The following is a 6,142-nucleotide window of genomic DNA, read 5'->3' as shown; positions in this document are numbered from 1 at the left end:
ATTCTGATATTGTGCTCGATGAGTGTCAAACAATACTCAGCATTGATTGGTCCTCTTAATCTCTTATCTCTTAAATACTTCCATATTGAAGTCATGAGTTTCTGACCCCCAGCACGACGCAATGAATTCTATCACCACCATCTGACTTGGAGTTTGCCTGTTAATTAGGGCCGTAAACAAATGGGTGAGAGAGGTTTTGTACCCAACTTTTTACTTGAAAATCAAACTTCCTCACTTGATGTTTAATGGTGTTTACCTTTTCTGGTCTCCTGAGGGACGGAGATGTACTTTTCACCAAGTACACAAATACACAAGCTCGTGTCTGTACACAAACACCCACAGCCCGCCAGCTGGTTCCTTAGCTCTAAACATAGAAAATTCATTACAGACAGCATAGCAAAATCAGTCATTCTGTGTGCTAAAAAATTATCACACTAAATATACGAACCATTATAAATTTTGCTATTGAAAAATAAAATGAAATAAAATAAAATAAAATAAAATAAAATAAAATAAAATAAAATAAAATAAAATAAAATAAAATAAAATAAAATAAAATAAAATAAAATATGGCAGATTTATTCTCTGATGGAATTAAGTTGGGGAGACATTGTCAGATTTATTGATTTAATGTATTTGCAGCATTTGTTTTGAACTTGTGTCTGCAGTGGTTTAGTAATCTGGAGAAAATGTGTGCTAGATTTTCCCAAAAATGAATTCAGCTTCAATTAAATTGGAATAAAAAGATTCAGGAATAAATAGGAAAGAATATTTGAAAATTTGCAAAAACACAGTATTATTTATCTTCACTTTTCAATAGAAATAATCCAATCAAAGACCTTGTTTCAATGTTTAATGTTGTTGAGATATGATGGGTCTCCCAAACTTTTCGGCACGCGTGATCTGAGCATGTTTTGATATCTGGCTCCCCCTACAGCAAACAACAGGAAATATTTTCACTGCAGAAAAGAGGTCAAATCTTGTCCATGGAGGAGATTTTCAATTATCCCAGGAGCAAGAATTTTACCGAACGCCTCCGGTTATTGTGATAGCCTGGTCGGGCCTGTGTATGCTGTGCGTAAAGATTTAGAGGCCTTGTTGACTTAAGAGCTTAAGGCTGTAGAGGTAACCGGCTCCACTCTGGGGGTCCTCGGGGAAATAACGCCAAAAACAACACACAAAAGAATGAGAAACAACAGTGGAGTGCCGAAGGAATGCTCGCAGTGGGAAACAAATAGAGTGAGATGTGGAAAGGGATGCAGAGACACGTGAAATAGAGCAAATGTGCACGCGGGAGCCTCAAGGCCTTCGACGGGGACCCGAGAACAGGGGTCCCGCAATGTACGGCGTCCGAGGGGCCCAGTCAAAACACCTGGCAGAGTGACGAAGATGAGGGTGACGGGGAGTGTAAGAGCTCAGAGAGATTTGGCAGAAATTGGATGGAAATTAGGATTAGGAAAGCATGTGATTTGCCATGTGTGGACTTTAAAAGAGATAAGAGGTCATTTAAAAACTCCACTATATGCGAAATGACCTGTTTATGCGTCCGGGTACCCAGTGGAGATATACGCACATGAGCTTGTGTAATCCCCCCCCCCCAGACAGGGTCTCGTGGGAAGGTCGTAGCTCCCGCCGAAACGTGGTTATGCTTTTGCGAGCTTTTCAACGGCTCAGCCTGGCGCGGCTCAGCTCGGCTCAGGCTGGCTCAGAGCTGCCGTCGCTGCTGCTTGGACATATTCCCCACATCCCTGGCTGTGTTATTGTTAATTCAGACAGGCAACAGGCCAGTGGGTGGCCCGGGTCCCTGGGAAAGACACGGGATCATTACTGTATATACATTGTGGATATCTCAAAAGTTAAGCTCAAGTATTGGACGATAATTGTGTAGACTGCCATGACAAAAATGACAAAAATATCCAACTTGATCCTGCAATCTCTTGACCTCTCCTTTTGCGCCACCTTGAGGTTGATATGTCTTGGTTCGAGGGAAAAGTGTGATTCATTTGGAGCGACGGTAGTTTAAAAATGATATTCAGGGATCAAATTCAAATTGATATTCCTCTAGTTTCACAGATAGTTGCCAAATAACTGAAAAAATGATCTTAATGTACTGTCTGTGACAGTGTTTACCCCTTTAAACTGCATATACTGCACTTATGTTGAAGAATAGGGTTGCGAGAAACAGATGAAGTCCTTAGATGATTCCTGAAAATCAATTAAAAACTGGGAACATCAGCAAATAACCGTAAAATTTGTGGTAAAAGAGTCCCTTTACTGTCCCTGTCCCTCCTTTTAACCCTAAAGACAACTTTTCTGGTTGATACGGACAAAACTAACATCTTCCTAACAGGAAGTGGATACACAGGTTGAACATCTCTCCTCATCCTTATAATTATACAGCAATTATTCAACTTTAATAAATATATAATTTGCACTCTAATGCTAAGTTTTCCCTGTTCAGCAACATCAATCATTTCAAACACTGCCAAGCAATCATTGCGCTGAAAAAACATTTTTATCTTTATAGCTATCTTTACAGCCCGCTCTCCGTCGCTTACATTCTCAATATAATTACACTTTCACTTATTGCAACACTACACCACAATTTGGTTTTCCGCCGCCAAACTGTCAGTCAAATGTATCATCGACCAATTACTCAGAATTCTATATCGGATGAGAACTCCACCTGTACGTATTCATTTTATTCCCCTCGTCGTCGTGCCACAAATGCGTCTGAATGCGATTCCTGCCACGTGTTCACAGAATTCTTCAATGCAAGACTTCGATATCTCTTCATCTCTGAATCCCAGATGCTTCGGCGAACACGTGCTCGGTCGCGAATAGAAATCATCAACTGTCAAACAGCAGAAGAGATACACGCTGCAAACCGGGCATTGTGAAAAATTATTGATTTGATTTTTTTTTTTTTTTGCAGTTGTGAATGAATAAGCACAGGCTGATTCATCAACCCGGTAGAACATCACAAGATTACATTGCATCGAACACACGGGAGTCATTTTGCACTCAGAGATCTGTCACAATGCGCGCCTTGGCTCTTTTTCCATATTTTGGATGGTTTAAGTGGCTGTATTACAATTACAAAACATTTAAAACCCTGAGATGCATTCTTACACGTTTCACTTGTGTCCCTTTCAAGGGTTCAAGATTGTTATTTCTCGGAACAAATACATCAACACACATACACCATGAGGGCGGAGCTACACTATGACTCTTACCACTGTTTCTATCTATGAGGGAGCTTTTTTTAATCATTATTAAACACTCAAACAGTGGGTGAGTGGAATGTGACTCCTGATGAGTTTTTTTTTTTGTTCACAAAGTGTTGTTGGAGTATGAATGGTATGCAAGGCAGTGTCATGTGAGCATAGTTTTCAAGCTTATGAATGTTAACATTGCTGATGAGAGAGATATCAGTGACAGGAAAAATCTCCTTGGACTGTTTTCTCTGCAGCAACGCTTGGGCAGACTTTGAAAGCTGTTGAGAGGTTGGGCTGTTCTAATTTGAAAAATAAATTAAAAAAAAAAAAAAAACGCAAATTTTGTCAGTTTGTGTGAAAAGTTAATCAGCACATCCTATTTTCGACATCTGAATTATTCCCACTGTACATTCGGTGACATCCACATTTGAATAAATGCAGCTTTTCCTGAAATTGATTACCAATGCGTCATGATAAATGCAAATAGAAAAAAAGTCAGTATTACATGATTGTAGTTTTTCTCTAATGACTGAATTATTTTTCATGATACTACATTGATAAAGAGATAAGAAGAAATTTAGAGAATAACTCTTAGACTGTCTGCCTTGAGTTGAGGAACCTGCAGGTGTGAGCATTGGGCATCAAAACCTGACATATTTAGGACTTTAAATATACAGATTTTCCCTCCTCACAAAACTAGAACAGACATCAACGAGTTATTAACGTTAATCGGGGTATTATTTTGTAGTATTCGTTCACAAGTATCATCAGCCTTAAATGAAATCCTAATCACCTAATCGATTAAACTTTGGATTAAAGCAAAAAATATGTCTTAATCTTTTTTTTTTTAATTCCATGCATTTCTGGTGGTTTTACTTTTTTACATTTTGTTGATGATGATGAAAGTAGTAATAGAATTAGTACCTGTAGTCCTATTTTACTGTTCATAGCTGAATAATAGAAATATCAGGAAGAACTGAGAGTCTCAATATTCAGAAGCCTTGGTTGAAATTGGTAAATATCATAATCTGAGTTGAAATGAGGAAAATAAAATGTAAAAAATTCAAAAGAGAAAAATAATTTATTCAAGTGTCCCCCTGCTGTGCTGACTAACTTATTCAGAATGTTTGTCAGTTGTTGGTTTTTTTTCTACTTTTAATTTTGATCCCTCATTTCTGCTTTTCATGTCCATTTCTCCAAATTACCTTCTTGAACCAAATAATCTCTGATCAAGTTTCTCAGGTTGTTGTTTTTTTCATTGCACATATACCGGGTATTTATTGCTATTTTTGTGTCTGTTGAGATAATTCGGTCATGTACAGAGGAGGGATAGGGAATATATTAACAGAAGAGTGCTGAGGTTGGAACTGCCAGGCAGGAGGATGAATACCAAAGAGAAAATTCATGGATGTGGTGAAAGAGAACATGAAGTTATTTGGTGTGAGAGAAGAAAATACAGCGAATAGGATTCGATGGAGGAGGTTGATTCGCTGCGGCGACACCTGAAGGGATCGGCTGGAAGGCCCATTAGACAGTTTTCTCATGTAACTGGTTTAAGAATAAATATGAGATGAGATGAGAGCAACTTTATTAATCCCGAAGGAAATTGCTCTGCCAGAGTTTCAAGGAAAAACATAACAGTAATAGATAATAGTGGAAAGGAGGAAGAATAAGAAATATAATGAAATATAAATATAAATAAGAATAAGAATATGAACAACTTTATTTATCCCGAAGGAAATTGTTGTGCGGAAATTGTTGTTGTGGAAATTGTTTAATGACACATTAACTAGAAATAAAGTCATAAACAAATAAACACATACATAAATCTATGCCTGACACAAGTAATATTGTGACAATTGCGAGACACATGTGTATTATACAAACATTTACTTTAAAAAAAAATTTTTTTTCTTACATTATTAACAAGCAAGAGAAAGAAAGTAATCTGAGGGTTAAGGTTGCCAGCTGTCTGCCATGATGGGGGGAGAGGTGAGGAGAGGAGAGGAGAGGAGAGGAGAGGAGAGGAGAGGAGAGGAGAGGAGAGGAGAGGAGAGGAGAGGAGAGGAGAGGAGAGGAGACGAGACAAGGAGAGAAGAGAGGAGAGAAGGAGAGGAGAAGAGAGGAGACGTGAGGAGAGGAGATGAGAAGAGAGGAGAGGAGAGGAGAGAAGAAAGGAGACGAGACAAGGAGAGAAGAGAGGAGAGAGGGAGAGGAGAAGAGAGGAGACATGAGGAGAGGAGACGAGAAGAGAGGAGAGGAGAGGAGAGGAGAGGAGAGGAGAGGAGAGGAGAGGAGAGGAGACGAGAAGAGAGGAGACGAGGAGGGGAGAAGAGGAGAGAAGGAGAGGAAAGAAGAGGAAAGGAGAGGAGAGGAGAGGAGAGGAGAGGAGAGGAGAGGAGAGGAGAGGAGAGGAGAGGAGAGGAGAGGAGAGGAGAGGAGAGAGGAGGAGAGGAGAGGAGAGAAGAAAGGAGACGAGACAAGGAGAGAAGAGAGGAGAGAAGGAGAGGAGAAGAGAGGAGACGTGAGGAGAGGAGACGAGAAGAGAGGAGAGGAGAGGAGACAAGGAGAGGAGACGAGAAGAGAGGAGACGAGGAGGGGAGAAGAGGAGAGAAGGAGAGGAAAGGAGAGGAGAGGAGAGGAGAGGAGAGGAGAGGAGAGGAGAGGAGAGGAGAGGAGAGGAGAAAGGAGACGAGACAAGGAGAGAAGAGAGGAGAGAAGGAGAGGAGAAGAGAGGAGACGTGAGGAGAGGAGACGAGAAGAGAGGAGAGGAGAGGAGACAAGGAGAGGAGACGAGAAGAGAGGAGACGAGGAGGGGAGAAGAGGAGAGAAGGAGAGGAGAGGAGAGGAGAGGAGAGAGAAGGAAACATGGGGGGAAGGAGACGGTGGAGCGCACGGATCTCTCACGCACGGGCATACGACTC

The sequence above is a fragment of the Fistularia commersonii genome, chromosome 16 (genome assembly GCF_037954325.1).
Source record: "Fistularia commersonii isolate RoL2024-O1a breed Wild chromosome 16, RoL_Fcom_v1.0, whole genome shotgun sequence".
Lineage (NCBI taxonomy): Eukaryota > Metazoa > Chordata > Actinopteri > Syngnathiformes > Fistulariidae > Fistularia > Fistularia commersonii.
Note: the sequence above shows the minus strand (reverse complement) of the source record.